Source organism: Bufo gargarizans, chromosome 1, assembly GCF_014858855.1.
Source record: "Bufo gargarizans isolate SCDJY-AF-19 chromosome 1, ASM1485885v1, whole genome shotgun sequence".
Classification (NCBI taxonomy): Eukaryota; Metazoa; Chordata; class Amphibia; order Anura; family Bufonidae; genus Bufo; species Bufo gargarizans.
Window position 1 is genome coordinate 228,256,498 of NC_058080.1, and position 20,467 is coordinate 228,276,964.

Sequence of the window (20,467 nt, forward strand, 5' to 3'; positions counted from 1 at the left end):
GCACGACCACCGCTGATGGATTGCAGGGTGGACGTAACTATGGAAATGAACAGTGTATAATGTGATGGAAAATGAATCCAGCCAGCAAAGGAAGCAATATGGATAATAACAATACATTAGTAAGTGCCTTGTATTAACTCTCTCTAAATTATAAATGCCACTTGCTGAAGTGAGACATACCCCTTTAATTTTAGCCCTTGTGCGCACAACAGTGAAAAACTGCCTAGTGGCCTTTTTTTATATAGCAATTTTCAGAACAATAACAGTCTACGGGTGTATTCACACATCCATTTTATTAATAGTACATGAATACTGCCTGTACAATAAAAAAATAAAAATAAAAAATGTCCCATTTTGTCCTTTTTCATGGCCCGACAACACACATATAAGCCTAGCGGGACATTTTTAATCACCAATTTTTTAAGAAAAACTGGCAACTGCTTTTTCTTCAATGTTGTGTAGCCTTATTGGGGACAATGCCCAAAGTAATAAACGTGAGTATGGCTTTTATATGCATTAAAGCAAAGTGATTGTTAGAATTCCACAGCACGTAAATACTCTTTCATGAGGAAACATTATTACAAAAGTAACAAAACCGGCTTTAAACCCAATTCTTCCTGCAATGCAAACTAAAGTATGAAAACACTGTATTGTGTATTCTTACTAGCAGTCAGAGGTTTTCCGGAAACTGTGGTTTATTTTCTTTATGAGGACCCTTCCTAATTGTGAAAGTGACTTTAGCTATGCCCAAGACACCAACCTAATATGTATCATCACCCGTCAGTATAATAATAGCCTCCAGGATCTGCTCGGAGCCACAATAGGGTCGGACTCTGTTAGTTACACCGGGGAACGCCCAGAACAGCAGAATACTTGCCAAGTGAACAGCATGTGGCGGACCATTCCAGCTTTGATCTGCAGAGTAAACCGCACGTCACCAACATTTCTTCTGACAAACACTCGGGGCACCGATGTGTTTTATGTACGCGTTTCAGCCTGGGCTTCAGGGTTGGGAGGTTAAAGACACCTCACCTAGTCATTGTAGTGATCACAGAGTTTCGTGTTCTAAGTGAGTAGATGCCACCACATGAGAGGCCAACCATAATTACACATCTCTAAGAAAAACACATGCTCTCTGTAATCCAGACTTCAGAATGACAAAGTAATATCTGCACCCGTACTGTATTTTCTGACCATCTGACTATATAGACACGTGGCCACCAGTGGTGAGGACAAAATAAACTTCAAAGAGAATCCGAACATGTCATCTCACATACAAAGCAGTCTGCATGAAATGCTCACTAAATGCGCCCAGCTCCGAAACGGGGTTATCCCATAATTAAAGGGGTTCTCCGGGCTTTTAATATTGATAACCTATCCTCAGGATAGGTCATCAATATCAGATCGGCGGGGTCCGACACCCGGCACACCCGCCGATCAGCTGTTTGAAGAGGAGGCACGCGCCGTGCCAGCACTGCCTCCTCTTCACAGTTTACCTTCTTGTCGTCGCCTCTGCAGTGGGACGGATCGCTCCTATACAAGTGTATGGGAACAATCCCTCCCATTGAAATGAATGGGACAGTTAGGGGTAATTACACCTGCTCACCGCTGCAAAGGCGACGTCAGGAAGATAAACAGTGAAAAGGGAGGCAGTGCTGTCACGGCGCGCCTCCTCTTCAAACAGCTGATCGGCGGGGGAGCCAGCTGTCGGACCCCCGCCGATCTGATATTGATGACCTATCCTGAGGATAGGTCACCAATATTAAAAGCACGGAGAAACCCGTTAATGTAAAAATGAAAAATCATATAGTACACGCCAACCTCTTTCTAACACAGCTAGAACCAGCCCATTCCCTCACATGGATCCAGAGATCTCCCCATTCATTGCTCTGATAGATTTACATCAAGCTGACAGCTCAAGGGGAGTGTCTTCTCTGCTGCAGCTAAGGGGGCGTGTCTGTGCTCCCCCTATCACAGCTCAGGAGGCAGCTGAAGGATGAAACTGAGCATGTGCGGCCTTGTCAGTGAGCAGGACAAAGAAATAAGATAAAGAACAAACAGCAGGTGGCGCTATACAGATACCTTTTTTTGAATAACTCAGTAGCTATGCTAAATCTTTAATTACATGCAATTATAAAAGTATTCAGATCCAGGTGCTGGTTTGAAAACTGCTGAATATTTTTTGTGGGACAACCTCTTTAGGCTTACATAGAGCTCTTTATCAACATCAAAGATTTGAACGTATCAGAGCCATTTTAATATCATAGAACTGCCTTAATCACAATAGAAATTTCCAATTGCAAATACTCTACATAGAACGCAGGTACATTTCCAGCAGCCTGTATTCTGTTAATTAAGAGCTCGCACTCAAACTCTGTCAGCATAGCACAGCAGTCAGTGTCAATACTGCAACAGTAACACTGGCATAATGACAATAAGATTCTGCCAACAATATCTAAAAAGAAGTTCTGGACAGCAGTTGCGACAGCATGGTGGCTGCGATGGTGTAGCTTAAAGGGGTTGTCCCGTTCCCTATATTGATGAACCATCCTCAGGACAGTACCCATCTGCGGAAACCACCTTGACGCCTGGTAGATGGGCCCAACACGTATGTGCGCTAAGAGCGTCCATTATTCATGTATACTCATTTATAGTCAGTATTGTACCACTTTTATCTAGAATGACCCCCATTTCCTAGCTCTATTGTTTGTATATATAATGGTGTGCAGCCATTTTGTTTTTTGTAATTATGTTTGCCTCATGGATATGCACCTGTGATCCTGAAGGTTTTAGTCTAAATTTTCTTGCAATATATTGAGGGTAGCGCCTCTTTTAGACTGGACATGCCCATCTACCTGGGACTTCTGAGCAGAGTACGTATGTAGCTGGTCTCTACACAGCCCTGAATATTGGAGGCTTAAGTAAGTCCAAAGAGAGGCAGTATCTTTAGTGATAGGGACCCATCTGCGGAAGCCACCTTGACGACTGATAGATGGGCCGACATGTATGAGCTTCCATTACTCATTTATAGTCGGTATTGTACCACTTTTATCTAGAATGACCCCCATTTCCTAGCTCTATTGTTTGTATATATAATGGTGTGCAGCCATCTTGTTTTTTGTATCCTCAGGACAGGTCATCAATATCAACTCGGCAGGGGTCCGACTCCCTACAGCCCTGCTGGGCGCTGCATTCTCAGGAGAGGTCATTAATAAAGGTTAGTGGACAACCCCTTTAAATGATGCTAAATAAACATATTAATGTGTACCAAACTAAAGCTCATGTCAGGCCAAGTGTTGAGATCTTCGGATATGGGCTATTACAAGCTACAGCAATTATCTCCAACATATGGCACTTGAGCGGCTCTGAAACTACAACTCTCATTATGTTCTGAGGGGCCTGGAATGTCATAGGATAGGGCACAGAATACTATTTACCGTGAACTTAAAATTCCCAAAATGAAATGAATTAATTGTATAAATAAATTGACAAATATTTGCAATTTACCTGCAATAAAAAACAAAAAAACTATCCAGTAAAGAGTTATCACATTTATTTTCATAGTATTGCGCCACCTGGTGTACAATGTGTATAGAAACCTGCACAGCTACCTACAGACCCCCATACATATTTAATAGCCATCAGCCGAATGATTACAGTCCTCTCTCCGGACTCCCCCCATACACTTACACGTTTAGTTCTGCCATGTTGAATGGGGAGAGGGGAGAGAGGAGAAAACCAGACACTTCTAGTGGCAGCTTATCTCCTGTGAAAAAAAAAAAAAAAAAAAAAAAAAAAAAAAAAAAAAGGATGGGGTGAAAATATTTAATTTTTCTCAAACCTTCAAGATCTTGGGACACAGTCAGGAGCTCCCCATACAGTTTAGACTGGACGGTTTCGGCCAACAATACACTAAAGTGTATGAGGATCTTAAAGGGACTCTGTCACCAGGTTCCTCCATATCAAACTATTTGCATAGACACATAGCTGTAGTTTACCTGATTAAAGAGGACCTGTCACCGCTCCTGACATGTCTGTTTTAATATCTTTATGCACTCTCCATGTAATACCAATTCTGGAACATCTATTTTTATGGCTCCATGTTGTGGCATTCCTTTATTATTTATACTAGAAGTTCTGAATGAATTGCCAGCAGTCTTCAGTAATGGTACAGAGGGGAGGTAACCAGTTGGAGTGTGTACCTGTACAGACTTACTCTATCCAATCAGTGCTGACATTTTCAGACTGTGCAGGTACACGCCCCCAACTGGTTACCTCCCCTCTGTACCCTTACTACAGACTGCTAGCAATTCATTCATAGCTTCTAGTAGAGATAATAAAGGAATGGCACAAGATAGAGACATAATAATAGATGGCCCAGAATCGTTATTACATGGGGAATACATGAAGCTACTAAAACAGGCATGTCAGGAGTGGTGAAAGGTCCTCTTTAAACGCTGTTTTTCTTTTGTTGATCTGAGGCTATGTTCCAAAGTTATACTATTTCTTAATAAGCAAATTAGGCTATGAGGGTGTCACTATCGATCTTGGTGCCCCCAAGCCCTGCCTGCTCATTTCTGTGGCCAGCCCCTCCCTTTCTGCTTTGTTACTACCTATCCCTGCTTGGTCACAGAAAGGAGTAGAACTTGGGAGCAAAAAGAGCAATGGTGACACCCTCATTGCACCAAAGACCCAATTTGCATAAAAAGTATCAAAACTCAGGAATGGAGCCTCGGTTCAACAAAAGAAAATCAGCTCTTTAATAAGGTGAACCACAGCTACGTATCCATAAGAGATGGATAGGGAGGTCGCTGGTGACAGATTCTCTTTAAGGACTGTTGGTCTACAATACATACATGCTCAGTAACTCTTCCGTAGCCAGGGCTTTGCATAGTGATCTTCTGTTTACTGCAGAGCAGCAAACAGAAAAAGCTTTCTGCCCTGCTGTCACGGACGTTCCTGTGGCAGGTACGAGGAGATCAGAGAGACTGGCAACTCGTGGGTTAAATTGAAAAGTTCCTTGTGGATCTTATTGTGTCTGTTTTGGTGAATGCCATACACCTTGCTTCAGGTGTTGCTTGTTGGTAATTTACCTTCCCCATAAGTAGCCGCTTCTCATTCTTGCAGGTGCGTTTTTTTAGATTTTCTTCCTGCCTTCTAACTAGCTGGTCAGTTGTACTCTGTGGTGCTTCTGGAGTTGACAGTTTTCTACTTTCAGATAGTCTTGTCTTTTCTTATTGTATTGTGTTTGTTATTTTCCCTGTTGTTTGAATCTGGGCCTGAGACAAAGACTTCCATTCGTCCATCTGGGGAGGAATGGGTTGTGTCTGGTCCTAACCTTATTCCAGGTCCTCATAGGGTAATAAAGGCCTAGGTATCCTGCATATGAATATTCCTACCTTCAAGGTTCTATTCATATTGATAGGTAGTTAGGGCCTGGATTAGAGTTGTTTAGGAGGTGACCTGTTCCTTCCCTAGTTTCCAGGCCCTGTTACTGTTCCCCTTCCTTCCTGTGTTCAGTGTGGAGTTTTCCCCCCACACTAATCGTGACACCTGCTTTTACAGACAGAGCAGAGCCTCTGCAGTAGCATGACAGTGTAGCTAAGAAGACTACTTCTGTATGGCTGTATTTTCAGATAATTTAAGTAAAAACTGATTTTGTACAGAGTGACCCCCAACAGCACAGATTAGAAGCACCACCAAGGTGGAAACATGGAAGTAAAAGATGATAAGAGAGGTATTTCTAGGCTAAAGGAACCATAAATGACTTTAAGACAGCCATCAACTATCTTTTGAGGCTTTTAGAATTAAAATAGTTTATGTGATAATCTATTTAAATACTAAAGACACTATAAATAGAAAATTTGGACACTTTCTAGGTTTTCTCCTACATTGTAGAATCATTTGGAAGACATGAAAACGATGAAGGAAAACATATGGAATTAAGTGGTAAATAAAAGGGTTAGACCAGAATACGTGTTATATTTTAGAGTATTTAAAGCAGTCCCTTTTTGCTTTGATGACGGCTTTGCACACACTTGGCATTCTCTCAATCAGCTTCATGAGGTGCTCACCTAGATCGGTTTTCCAGCAGTCTTGAAGGAGTTCGCAAAGGTGCTGAGCACTTGTTGGCTGCCTTTCCTTCACTCTGCTGTCAACTCATCCCAAACTATCTCGGTTGGGTTAAGGTTGGATGAATGTGGATGTCATCTGACGCAGCATTCCTTGGTCAGATAGCTCTTATATAGCCTGAAGGTTTGTTTGGGGTCATTGCCCTGTTGAAAAACAAATGTTGGTCCCACCAAGCACAAACCAGATGTAATGACATGTTGCTGCAGAATGCTGTGGTAGATAGGCTCGTTTAGTGCGCCTTGAATTTTGATTAAACAGTGTCACCTGAAAAGCACCCCCACCATCATACCTCCTACTCTATGCTTCACGGTGGGAATTACACATGTAGAAATTATCTGCTATTCTGCATCTAACAAAGACATGGCGGTTGGAACCAAAAATCTAAATTTTGTAAATCACCAGAGCAATTTCCACTGGTCTTATGTCCATTTCTTGTGATTCCTGGTCCAAGCAATACTCTTCTGGTTTTTGTTCCTCAGTAGTGGCTTCTTTGCACCAGTTCAAACATAAATTCCTGATGTTGAGATGTGTATGATACTTGATCTCTGTAAAGCAGTTATGGAGGCTCTAATCTGAAGTGTTGGTAATTACCATTTTCTGAGGCTGGTAACTCTAATGAACGTTTCCTCTGCAGCAGAGGTTACTCTTGGTCTTCCCTTCCTGGGGTTGTTATCATGATAGCCAGTTTCATCATAGGGTTTGATGGTTTTCATGACTGCACTTGAGGATATCTTCAAAGTTTTTGAATCTTTCTGCCTGCCTGACCTCATGTCTTAAAAGGGAACCTGTCACCAGGATTTTGTGTATAGAGCTGAGAACATGGGTTGCTAGATGGCAGCTACTATATCCGCAATACCCAGTCCCCATAGCTCTGTGTGCTTTTATTGTGTAAAAAAACGTATTTGATACATATGCAAATTAGGGATCAACTGATATTGATTTTTTAGGGCCGATACCAATACCGATAATTTGTGAACTTTACGGCCGATAATTTATACCGATGTTCTGGGATTTTTCATTTTTGAAAAAAAAAAATCCTACACAAATCTGCTGAAAATTTATGTTTATTGTTAACGTGTAGTTTTTTTTTGATAAATCTTTCTTTTTCCATTTATACTTAATATTATTTTTTTACTAACTTTTAGCCCCCTTAGGGACTAGAACCCTTGTCCTATTCACCCTGATAGAGCTCTATCAGGGTGAATAGGAGCTCACACTGTCCCTGCTGCTCTGTGCTTTGTGCACACAGCAGCATGGAGCTTACCATGGCAGCCAGGGCTTCAATAGCGTCCTGGCTGCCATGGTAACCGATCGGAGCCCCAGGATTACACTGCTGGGGCTCTGATCGGAGGAGCAGGGGAGAGGGGATCCTGTGGCCACAGCCACCAATGATTAATACTGGGGCGCTTGGGGGGGCGCACTGCACCACCAATGATTAATACTGGGGCGCTTTGGGGGGCGCACTGCACCACCAATGATTAATACTGGGGGGCTTGGGGGGGGGGGGGGCGCACTTCACCACCAATGATTAATACTGGGGGGGTTTGGGGGGGCGCACTTCACCACCAATGATTAATACTGAGGGGCTTGGGGGGGGCGCACTGCACCACCAATGATTAATACTGGGGGGGCGCACTTCACCACCAATGATTAATACTGAGGGGCTTGGGGGGGAGCGCACTGCACCACCAATGATTAATACTGTGTGGCTTGGGGGGAGCGCGCTGCACCACCAATGATTAATACTGGGGGCTTGGGGGGGCGCACTGCGCCACCAAGAGAAATCTCTCATTAATTCATATACAGGAGGCTGGAGCTGCCTGCAGAATCACATAGCTGACTCCCGACCTCCATGAGCGTCAGTTGCGATCCGCGGCACCTGAGGGGTTAACTACCGCAGATCGCAGCTACTTGTCATAGAGGTCAGGAGCTGGCTAATGTGATCCTGCAGCTCCCGCCTCCTGTATATGAATTAATGAAAGAGTTATCTTCATTGGTGGCGCAGTGGCCATAGCCCCTCCCCTTCTCTTGTCCTCCTTCCTCTCATTGGTGGCAGAGGCAGCAGCAGCACAGGGGGGAGGGAGGGACTGCTTCCTTCTCCCCTGTGCTGCTGAGGGAACACGGAGAGCGCTGTCAGCAGCGCGATCTGTGTTCCCAATACATTATCGGAATATCGACAAAATAGATGCCGATACCGATAACGGTCAAAATACTGAATATCGGCCGATAATATTGGTAAAACCGATAATCGGTCGATCCCTAATGCAAATTAACCTGAGATGTGTCCTGACCCTGAGATGAGTCCAGCGTGAAGGAGCCCAGCACCGCCCCGCATCCTCAGAATCTCCTCCTTGCTCCCCGACGTCAGAAAGCTAGAGAGCCGTAATCTCGAGATGCGCGAGCTAGCGCATGCGCAGTGTCCTCATAGTGTTCCTTCCCTGTGCTGGCATCAGCCTCAGGGAAGGAACTCTCGCGCATCACAAGATTACGGCGCTCTGGCTTTCTGATGTCGGGGAGCAAGGAGGAGATTCTGAGGATGCGGGCGGTGCTGGGCTCCTTCACGCTGGACTTATGTCAGGGACAGGACACATCTCAGGTTTAGGCCGAATGCACACAGCTGTTTTTCACGGCCGTGAGCTGTCCGTGGAGCCACGGGCTGGATTCCTGCTGAGAGCAGGAGCGCACGGCGTCATTGGTTGCTATGACGCCGTGCGCTCCCTGCTGCCGCCGCAATACAGTAGTGCATTCGGCCTAATTTGCATATGTATCAAATCTTTTTTTTTTTTACACAATAAAAGCACACAGAGCTATGGGGACTGGGTATTGCGGATGTGCTAGTGGCCATCTAGCAACCCATGTCCTCAGCTCTATACACAAAATCCCGGTGACAGGTTCCCTTTAAAGTAATGATGGACAGTAATTTCTCTTTAGGCTACTTTCACATTAGCGTTCAATTCAAGAAAACGCTTCAGTTTTGTCCCCATTCATTGTCAATGGGGACAAAACTGAACTGAACGAAACGGAATAGAATAACGCTGCAAGCAGCGTTTTTCTGTCCGCGATGTGGTGCGGAGCAGGACCAATGGGGGTGGATCCGTTTTCTCTGACTTTCAATGGTGTTCATGATGGATCCATCATGGCTATACAAGACATAATACAACTGGATCCGTTCATGACGGATGCATGCGGTTGTATTATGGGAACGGAAGCGTTTTTGCAGATCCATGACGGATCCACAAAAAACGCTAGTGTGAAAGTAGCCTTAGTTAGATGAGTGGTTCTTGCCACGTGGATTAGAACAGTGGTAGGATATGACTAAACACTGTATGGAGCTGTGTACCAATCCTATCTCTGCACAATACAATTAATGCTCTCAGACACATTATGAAAGCAAGGAATTCCACAAATTAACTCTTGACAAGGTACAACCGTTAACTCAAAACCATTACAAGTCACCACCCCACAAAGCTGACTGAGAGAATGCCAAGTGTGTGCAAAGCTGCCATCAAAGCAAAATGGGGTTACTTTGAAGAACCTAAAATATAGAACATATTCTGGTTTGTTTAACACTTTTACTACTTTACTATTTAATTCCATATGCGTTCCTTCAGATGAACAGCTTTTCATATTGCGCATGCGCCGGCCGGCTGTCTTTAGTTGGCCGGCGCATGCGCAATATGAAAAGCTGTTCATCTGCCCATAATGGGCAGAGCAGTGCGCAGGTGCGGGCCAGTTCCCAGCCCGCCGTCCTCTGGTGCCGCTCGTGACGTCCGCCGGCTGGAGGTGTGTTTTTCTGGGCACATCGCCCAGTAACGCCGCCCCTGGGCACCTTCAGAAGGTAATTTGCATACGTTTAAAAAGTGTTATTTTCATTATCTGGGCGAGGGACAGATAAGAGACAGGTATGATCGTAATGAGGGTTAAAGAGTCTATAACCTGATCTGAGCGGTATAAAACGCTCAGATTAGGTGAAAGACTCCCTTTAAGGGAACCCATTTTTCTGCAAATCAGGTTTTAAGACCCAGTGGAAGTATAAGCAAGAACTATGTTGGTCATGTTTGAATTAAAGGGGTTCTCCGGGTTCATAGCTGAACCCGGACATACCCCTGTTTTCACCCAGGCAGCCCCTCTAACATGAGCATCAGAGAATTTCATGCTCTGACGCTCTCCTTTGCCTTGCGCAAGACCTTTTTTCAGAGATCAGAATGACGTACCGGGCACTGGATGGGTAAGGCTGGGTTCGGACCTGAGCGTTTTACAGTGCGTTCCTACGCGCTGTAAAACGCCTGATGCCCCAAGAAGTACAGGAGCTTCTTTGGGGCGTCTTGTCGCGCGTTCCCGTACATAGACTTCAGCGGGAACGCGCGACAATGGGCGTTCGCTTGTCCCTGTATGCGCGATTGCATACAATCGCGCATACAGAGCGTACGTTCAGTACGCTCAGGTCTGAACCCAGCCTTAAGGTAGGCAGAGGCTTCCGCCTAGCAGTGAGCCCGGTGACATCACAGGCACTAATGGGCGGGCTTTAGCGCTGCCAAAGCTTGTAAAACGTGATACAGCGCAGGGCAACGGAGAGCATCGGAGCATGGGGATATGAGGATATGTCCGGGTTCAGCTCTGAAATACACCTAATAGATATTTAAATGACCCCCATGCTGTTTCCCTGAAAGGTGGCATTCTGAGCCCACTGTGCTAAATACTTGAACACAGTCCCATTTACTTGGACCAGTGCTGCAGTTCCCTGAAAAGTCCCAGGAGCTCCACTATGCAGGAGAATGTTCCTTCATTCTCAGGATAGGATCCGAATGTGATAGCATATCCTAGCAATATACCATAGCATTCTATGATAGGCACATACGAAATCCACTGGCAGGCTGGCACTCTCAGCACCTTCCTCGGGTAATATCTAGGCCCATCACGATAGGTGCACTAGGCAATATTGGAAGCTCCTGAGCTAGAACTTTGACAATGCACTTTGTATGCCAAAATATAGCACATAAATAAATAAAAAACTGAAAAAAAAAAAAAAAAAAACATGAAAGGAAGACAGTTATCGACAGAATGGCTTCACACAAAAGTGCAACACTAATTTAGAGGATCTAAAAATATCGGCCAAGAGCAGTGGATGCAGAGAAAGATGTCTGTACTTGACTCGAGCACCATGCAGGCTTTCCTCAGTGCAGAAAAACTGAAACTGACCACCAAACAAAAATAAAAAATAGTTATACTACAGGGAAGAGATCAAACACTGCGCTACTTTATAACATACGTTATTGGTCCCCTGAAGCAACATACATAATGGGGTTCAAACCATGGTGGTCAAATTACCTTCACTCTGGACATCACATGGCCTTCAAAACAAGAACCAGCAGTGGACCACAGCAGAAAGTTAGTAATTTTTACATTTTGGGTCAACTAAAAGCTATTTCTACAAGTCTACAACCCCTTTAATGTGTAGACACTGGTGTAACTATAGGGGTCGCAGCGGTCGCGGTTGCGGTCCATAATGGAAGCGCTCACTAGTCTGCAGGAGGAGGGGGAGATAAGCGCTGTGAGTGCTGTCCAGTACTTACCCCTCCTCCTGCTCGCTCTTCTCAGGGCCCGCGCTGCTGTGTCCTGGCTGCCTACAGCGTCAGGACGTACAGAGCGCACTCTGACCTGACGCTGCAGGAGGTCAGGTGACTGCAGCGCGAGCCCAGAGAAAAGAAGACTGGGACAAGGAGAGTGGCGGCAGGAGAGGCAAGTTACTTTATTTACAGTCTGATCTGAGGTCTGATATGGAGGTCTGACTGGGGGTCTGACTGTGGGGTGTGGATAGGTCTGACTGGGGGGGTCTGGAGAGGTCTGACTGGGGGTCTATAGGTCTAATGGGGGTCTAATTGGGGGTCTTATTCAGGGTCTGGAGGTCTAGAAGTCTGATATGGGGGTCTAGAAGTCTGATGTCTGATATTGAGTCGGGGTCTTACATGGAGGTCTGATCTGAGGTCTAAAACTGGGGTCTTATATGGGGTCTGACAAAGAGGTCTAAAGGGGTTTGGTCTGAGATGGGGGATCTCATTTAGAGTTTTATATGGGGGTCTGATCTGAAAGGAAGGGGGAGATTTGTTTGTACTAGCGCACATAACAAAGGGGTGTTTTTGTACTGACGCGCTATCTGTGTGGTACCAGTATTTTCAGGGGGACTGTTTCTGCAGGAAAGTATTGGGGAGCACAGTGGACACAGTATTGGGGATGGCAGGATGAGGTGTTGAGAAGGTGGGAGGATGATGGAAAAGTAGGAAAGTAAGATGTCTGTTTGTTAAACTCTGCAGAGACGAGGTGCGGCTGAAAGAAGTCACCATGGCGGTCTGGTCTGACAGGAGAAGAAGAGGAAAGAGAATATCTACATCAGAGAAGAGAAGTCACTGGATGTAACAGGTACATACGTGGCGCTGTATTACCCTGTATGTTCTGTAGCGCTGTTTGTAATGTTTTCCAAGTATGTCTTTAAAGGGGTCGTCCGCTTTTTTTTTTTTTTTTTGAGCGCTGCCTTCTCTGCTCTGTTTACCTGCTCATCACTGCAAATGCTACAGCGAGCAGGTGAACAGAACAGAGAAAGCAGCTGCCCTCTCTTCAAATAGCTGATCGTCGGGGGTGCCGGAGGACCCCGGCTGATCTGATATTGATGACCTATCCTGAGGATAGGTCATCAGTAGCAAAAAGAGGACAACCCCTTTAACAGTAGAACTGGAGGGAAGGGGGGCCATTTCAATATTTGCCTTGGGCAGCAGAAAAGCTAGGTGCACTAGCGCTGAGTGAAGGGGGTGGGGAGCTGAACTCTTGCACCAGGGCCCCTGTGTGTAGATTTACCATAACTTCCCTACAGCCTGACGGCATATATCGCGGTCTGTAGGTACAGTGCATTCAGAAAGTCTTCAGACCCTTTCACATTTTACTATGCTGCAGCCTTATCCCACCAATCTACCCTCAATCCCCCAGAATGATAAAATGTCAAAACAGAATTTTAGAAATTTTTGCTTATTTATTGAAAAGGAAAAAAACTAAAATTTAACCTGAACAAAAGTATTCAGATCCTTTGTATTCAGATCCTTTGCTATGACACTTGAAATTTAGCTGTGGGGACTTCCCAATTGTCTTTATCATCTTTGAGCGATCTCCGCACTGGACACGCTAGTCTGAAACAGCCCTAAAAGACATATAAAAGCCTAGAAAGACCTAAGGGACTCTCCAACTTCAAAAGACTAGATTCTCTGGTCTGATAAAACAAAGATTGAGCTTTTTGGCCTCAGTCCTAAGCTTCATGTTTGGAGGAAACCAGGCACTGGCCAATACAGTGACGCATGGTGGTGGCAGCATCATGTTGTGAGGGTGTTTTTCAGTGGCTGGGGAAAAACTGAACTGGACTTCAGAATGGACCTAAGGTTTACATATCATCAACACACACAGCTAAGACAAGACAGGAGTGGCTTAGGGACAACTCTGAATGTCCTCGAGTGGTCCACAAATGAATATTTCTGGAGAGACCTGAAAATAGCTGTCCACCGACAGTCTGCTTCCAACCTGACTGAGCTTGAGGGGAACTGTAGAGAAGAGTGTCAGAAAATCCCCAAATCCAGATGTGCAAACCTTGTGGCATCATACCCAAGGAACTGGAGGCTGTAATCACGGCCAAAGGTGCTTCAACTAAGTAAAGGTTGTGAATATTTTTGCCAATGCAAGATTTTATTTTTTCCTTTTCAATAACTTATCAACATTCTGTTTTCACTTTGTCATTATGGGGTACTGAGTGCAGAATGATGGAGAAAAAACTGAACTTTTTTTATTCTCGTGCAAGACCGCAACATAACAGAAAAACAGACTTTCCAGATGCACTGTAGAACAGAATACAGACTGCAGTAACAGTGACCAGTACTGTGGGCCCCAAAAGATCCTACAGTATACTATATATTAAGGAATAGCTGCAAATGCAATTCCCAAATCTTTAGGTTTATCAAAGGTTAACAACCTAAAAAGGACCTGTCACCTCTGCATGACATGACCATTCTGGGGCATCTATTCTTATGTCTATGGTGTCCCATTCCACTAAGTTAGAATATTGAATTGCCATAGTTCAGCAGTGAAGGTCCAACTGGGTGTTACCAGTTGTGGTGTGTCCCTGCCCAGTCTACCACTATCTAAATCAGTGCTGCCAGTGTCAGACTAAGCAGTGACACACTCCAGGCTGGTAACGCCCATCTGGACCTTCATTGAAACTGCCAGTAATTCATTAATAACTACAAGTAGGAATAATAAAGGAACCACACAACATACAGTCATTAGAAAAGGTAATCTAGAATTGTTATTACAAGTGGTTGTCTATCCCTGCACCAGATTTTGCAGATGTGCAGATCTAGACAGCCGGTCTACGCTTATGTAAATCTACCCCATGTGGTCCCATCTCACACACAAAATGTAGATCATTGGACATATTATCAGACAAAAGCTCAATGTCACAGCCTGTGGTAACTTGGAAATAAATGACATGTAAGAACAGAATTAGGCCTCTTGCATACGACCGTATGCCCTCCGAGATATGTGCCGGAGTGGCCTTGATGGTGCGCACGGGAGCACACAGCATCATAGATTACAATGATGCTTTGCACGTTGGGCCGCCCGCAGGACTATAAGACCATATGAGTGCAGGACAATAGTCCCGTGGGCAGACCGACGTGCAAAGCATCATTGTAATCTATGATGCTGTGCGCTCCTGCGCGCACGATCAAGGCCACTCCGGCACATATTGCCCGCTCATGGACCATATATCTCGGAGGGCATACGGTCGTGTGAATGAGGCCTTAACCAGAGAGGCCTCCGGAGCACTCACATTTCCATGCACCAGACGTCTCTATACTGACTCACGCCGTGTCAGGCAGGAACAGTAGAGTCATCTTCAGAAATGTGACGTCTCATGTGATCTCTTATGTCTACGCTATCAGCAAAGGCAGTAAGACAAAGCAAAACTCATTGAAGAAGACGCGAATACGTGAAGCAACATCTGAAGCCTCCTGACATACGCCTTCATGTTCTCTGCACAGATACACGGTAGCAAACTGTCAGGAGGGAAGGATTTTATAGGAAACTCTCAAATGTGGGAAGGATTCTAAGGATCTGCGACCTCTGGATGTAAACTGGAGTATTCCCACAGAGAACTGGAAAGGGTAAGGATCTTAAAGGGCTTTTCCAGGTTCTTGATACTGATGACCAATCGTCAGGATGGGCCATTACTATATAACTGGCGAGGATCCCACTCCCTGCAGGAAGGGCTCATGCACACGACCGTATGAATTTTGCGGTCCGCAAAAACAGATCTGCAAGATATACGGATGACGTCCGTCTACATTCCGTATTTTGTGGAACGGAACAGCTGCCCGCTAATAGAACAGTACCATCCTTGTCCGTAATGCGGACAATAATAGGACATATTCTATTTTTTGCGGAACCGACATGCGCACATACGGAAACGGAATGCACACGGAGTAACTTCCATTTTTTTTTTTGCGGACCCATTGAAGTGAATACGGTCCGCAAAAAAATAATAAAAAATGGAACAGACACGGAAAGAAAATACGTTCGTGTCCATGAGCCCTTAATGAAACCGGAAGCACAGCGCCGCTCACAGTGTAGTGGCCGCACCTGGTTACTGCAGCTCATCTCCTGATCACCTCAATGGAAGCTGAGCTGCAGTAACCAGGTGCGGCCACTACACCGTGAGCGGCGCTGTGCTTTCTGTTCCATTCAAAGTGCTCAGAGTCTGCAGGGAACAGCTGATCGGTGGGGGTGTGGGATCGGATAGTAATGAGATATCCTGATAATAGGTCATCAATATCAGGAGCCTGGAAAACCCCTTTAAGCAAAGTACCAGAAAACTGCAGAACATTTTAACAGTTTATTAAAGGGGTTTTCCCAATTAGCACGTTATTCCTATTCATAGGATGGATAGGTGATAAATTTATGACCACTAGGAGTCCAATCTGCAGGGTGCCCGAGTCTCCTGTGTGAATGAAGCGGTGGGGTGCCATGCATGACCACTATACCCTATACTACTAGAGAAGGAGATAGCGGAGCGCTGTACTCAGTGAATGCACACCACCACTTCCTTCATACAGGGGATCCGGGGACCCCATTGCGGTGATCAGTGGTCGGACCTCCAGCAATCATACATAAGCGATAAATGTTAAATCTCTTCAAACCTATGAACTGGCAGCTGCTTGTGGCATGATAAAACCCTGGTCCTGGGTTCACTGCGATGATGTGCCGTACCGACGCATGACCGATGTGCCCGCTGTGACCTGTAATGATGCCACAAAAAACAAACAAAAAAAGGGTTTTACCAGGTGTAAAAAAAAACACCTGATAAAACCCTTTTATGTTTTTTTGGGGGTTTTACAAAAACAGCATACATAGCAGTTCCCTAAATTACTTTAGAGTGCTATTTTAGGAACTGCATGCAAATCGATGGGATTTGAAAACTCCCAGCCACTGGCCAGATGTCGATGCCCTCGCATGCCAAGGCAATGCATGCCTGCCCAAGGTAAGTCCCGCATCCTCCACCAGCTATGGAGGGTTATTGTGAGGAGAGCACTCCCAATAGTCGGATTATGGAATTGGCAGTTATGCAATTCTCTAACTAATTCCAAATTGGAATTGATATAAATGTAGCCGTCATCCGTAGAACGCCCGGCTATTGGTGACACTCCCTGCCAGGCAGGGCCACATACCAGGGCTCAGCACCGTACACACTGTACTTTGCCCCTCGGGGAAGCTCACAGGGAACAATAGGCATTGTCTTGAAATGCTAGGGTTCCTGATCTTTCTTGACTGTGCCATGGCCGGTCACCTTCAGCTAATTATTACTTTTCGGAGGTTATGTCCTACAAGTGCAATAATCTGGAAGACTCATCCGAGGCAGGCTGAAACTGATTCAGAGCAGATGTGATAGAAATTCCCATGGTAGGATGCAAGCTTTCACTAATGTCAGTCTCTACGATTATTACAGGACTGGCGGGTCACTCTCAGGTGTGTTATACCTTTCAGCATGCCCCAATTCTATGAGGGGGCACCCTAGTATTGGGTGGCACATGCCAGCAATTGGCCATTATGTCGCTGACTTGTTGCACGGGGTGGGTGATGGGGTCCACCTACATGCAATAGGTCACCAGGACTGCATGGCACTGCTACCACTCCCATCACACATAGTAACTTACCTCTGAACAGCTCGGTGGCACCCTGCAGTACTGGGTAAAGGGATGAAATGGGCACAGAAGTACAAAGTGGCCAGATACTGAGGAGGAGATCTATGAAAAAGATAGGATGAGAGGGGCATAAAGAGGATAGATAGATATGAGATAATAGATAGATAGATATGAGATATACTACGATAGATAGATAGATAGATATGAGATAATAGATAGATAGATATGAGATATACTACGATAGATAGATAGACAGGTGATATACTACGATAGATAGATATGAGATAATAGATAGGCGATATACTACTATAGATACATATGAGATGATAGACAGACAGACAGGTGATATACTACTACGTACGGCAGACAGACTGGTGACAGCCGCAGGACCGCTCTGCACACTGTCAGGGACCGCACTGCCCCTCCCCCTCCAGACAAAGTTTGCACTCACCTGACGGAGCGGCGCACAGGCGGCGGGCACAGTCGCCGCTCCCGGGTGCAGCAGTAGTGCAGCTCGCTGTGTGTGCCTCCAGAAGTCTTCATGGTCCTGCCCGACCCCTTTTTTCCCTATGTCTCCAACCTCAGCGCTCTCCTCCTCCTCCTCCCACCGCCGCTGACGTCACCGGGGACACGCCCTCTGCAAACCTCTCCCCCGCCCACCCCATAGCCGAACACTGAGTCACTACCAGCGCCCAGCTCTGTGCCCCGCGGGATGGCAGGAGACAGGTGCTAGGCTGCTGATTCATGCCGGGTGTGCCCACTCACCCCTTGGACATTCCTGGTACTGTGGCCTATGGTCTGTCCATGGGGGGATGCTATCTCTTCTCCAGCATTTACCTTTCTGGAGAGCAGTAAGCCGTGCAGCCCGTTAACGATAGGGTTAATCCTGTGACGGGGTTATCCCACGAGCAGTATTCCTATGCAGTGACCAGAGCCCGGAAGACTGATTACAGGTGATAAAAGATTGTAGGTTCCTTCTGTACGTTTTCCTCTGGCAGCGCCCCCTGCTGTTCATACTTCTTGTCCACCTTCTCCTGCATGGTGGTCTGAGCTTGTTCACACCTGCCTTGGAAACTCTGTTTGGGGTCTCCGCCGACGATTCTGTACGGAAAAAAGGTCCTGCCAGGACTGCAATATGGTCAGTGGAGTCTGTCCAGCTCTGCTCATGTAAGGTCCTGCCAGGACTCCATTATGGTCAGTGGAGTCTGTCCAGCTCTGCTCATGTAAGGTTCTGCCAGGACCCCATTACGGTCAGTGGAGTCTGTCCAGCTCTGCTCATGTAAGGTCCTGCCAGGACTCCATTACGGTCAGTGGAGTCTGTCCAGCTCTGCTCATGTAAGGTCCTGCCAGGACTCCATTACGGTCAGTGGAGTCTGTCCAGCTCTGCTCATGTAAGGTCCTGCCAGGACTCCATTACGGTCAGTGGAGTCTGTCCAGCTCTGCTCATGTAAGGTCCTGCCAGGACTCCATTACGGTCAGTGGAGTCTGTCCAGCTCTGCTCATGTAAGGTCCTACCAGGACCCCATTACGGTCAGTGGAGTCTGTCCAGCTCTGCTCATGTAAGGTCCTGCCAGGACCCCATTACGGTCAGTGGAGTCTGTCCAGCTCTGCTCATGTAAGGTCCTGCCAGGACTCCATTACGGTCAGTGGAGTCTGTCCAGCTCTGCTCATGTAAGGTCCTACCAGGACCCCATTACGGTCAGTGGAGTCTGTCCAGCTCTGCTCATGTAAGGTCCTGCCAGGACCCCATTACGGTCAGTGGAGTCTGTCCAGCTCTGCTCATGTAAGGTCCTGCCAGGACTCCATTACGGTCAGTGGAGTCTGTCCAGCTCTGCTCATGTAAGGTCCTACCAGGACCCCATTACGGTCAGTGGAGTCTGTCCAGCTCTGCTCATGTAAGGTCCTGCCAGGACTCCATTACGGTCAGTGGAGTCTGTCCAGCTCTGCTCATGTAAGGTCCTGCCAGGACTCCATTACGGTCAGTGGAGTCTGTCCAGCTCTGCTCATGTAAGGTCCTACCAGGACCCCATTACGGTCAGTGGAGTCTGTCCAGCTCTGCTCATGTAAGGTCCTGCCAGGACCCCATTACGGTCAGTGGAGTCTGTCCAGCTCTGCTCATGTAAGGTCCTGCCAGGACTCCATTATGGTCAGTGGAGTCTGTCCAGCTCTGCTCATGTAAGGTCCTGCCAGGACCCCATTACGGTCAGTGGAGTCTGTCCAGCTCTGCTCATGTAAGGTCCTGCCAGGACTCCATTATGGTCAGTGGAGTCTGTCCAGCTCTGCTCATGTAAGGTCCTGCCAGGACCCCATTACGGTCAGTGGAGTCTGTCCAGCTCTGCTCATGTAAGGTCCTGCCAGGACTCCATTATGGTCAGTGGAGTCTGTCCAGCTCTGCTCATGTAAGGTCCTGCCAGGACTCCATTACGGTCAGTGGAGTCTGTCCAGCTCTGCTCATGTCAATTATTTGCTAAATCCAGCACTTCTGTTATTTTCTGTACAGGAGCAGAGCAGCGGACATATATAGAGGTAGTGTGAACTCAGCCTTGCGTGCTCAGCCTCCCTGTTCTCTTCTTGGCACAGACACCTCTCCTTCATTCATCCCTACTTCCAAATTCCTAGAACTATATAACTTCGGCTACAATCACACCCAGGGGAGGACTGGGAACTTAAAGTGGCCCTGGAAAAATTACTAAAAGTGGCCCTCTTTTGTGGTTGGGTCCAAATTGATGGAAGGCAGGGCCAGCAATACCCTATTGTGGTATATTATACCATCCAACAGAGCCAAATACCACAGTCCATCACAAAATACTGCCAGCAGCACAAAATACACCCCCAAAAATATCCACTGGCCGGCCTTGAGGAGGGCATGTGCGCCCCCGGGAAATCTCCCTGTAAGGTCTATGGCCAATCCTCCGCTGTGAAACACCAGCAGGCAAGTGGAGAACTGCAGCATACACACACAAGCACAAGTAAGGATGCCCTGTCAGTCAGGCCATTAGGGAAAGTGGTGCTCCGAGGGCCAGGCCAGCCCCTCAATGTTCCAATCACTTCATTTGCATGAACTGACATTAGTAATTATGCTGGAACTGTACATCTGTTTGAAG

General features: G+C 46.4%; 1 protein-coding gene across 2 annotated transcripts in view; it reads right to left on the reverse strand.

Annotated features, from left to right (window-relative positions):
* The window catches only part of SGMS2 (sphingomyelin synthase 2), a 55,626-nt gene extending 37,678 nt beyond the window's left edge, over window positions 1–17,948 (reverse strand). Inside the window, exons 1-2 of one of the 2 annotated variants that reach the window (XM_044270130.1) lie at window positions 17,815–17,948; window positions 17,376–17,465 (exon numbers count right to left, since the gene is read on the reverse strand). The gene's annotated coding sequence lies outside the window, so the exon portion shown is untranslated. The remainder of the gene's footprint in view (window positions 1–17,375; window positions 17,466–17,814) is intronic. The other variant, XM_044270040.1, reaches the window with a different exon arrangement.
* Window positions 17,949–20,467: the final 2,519 nt, after the last annotated feature.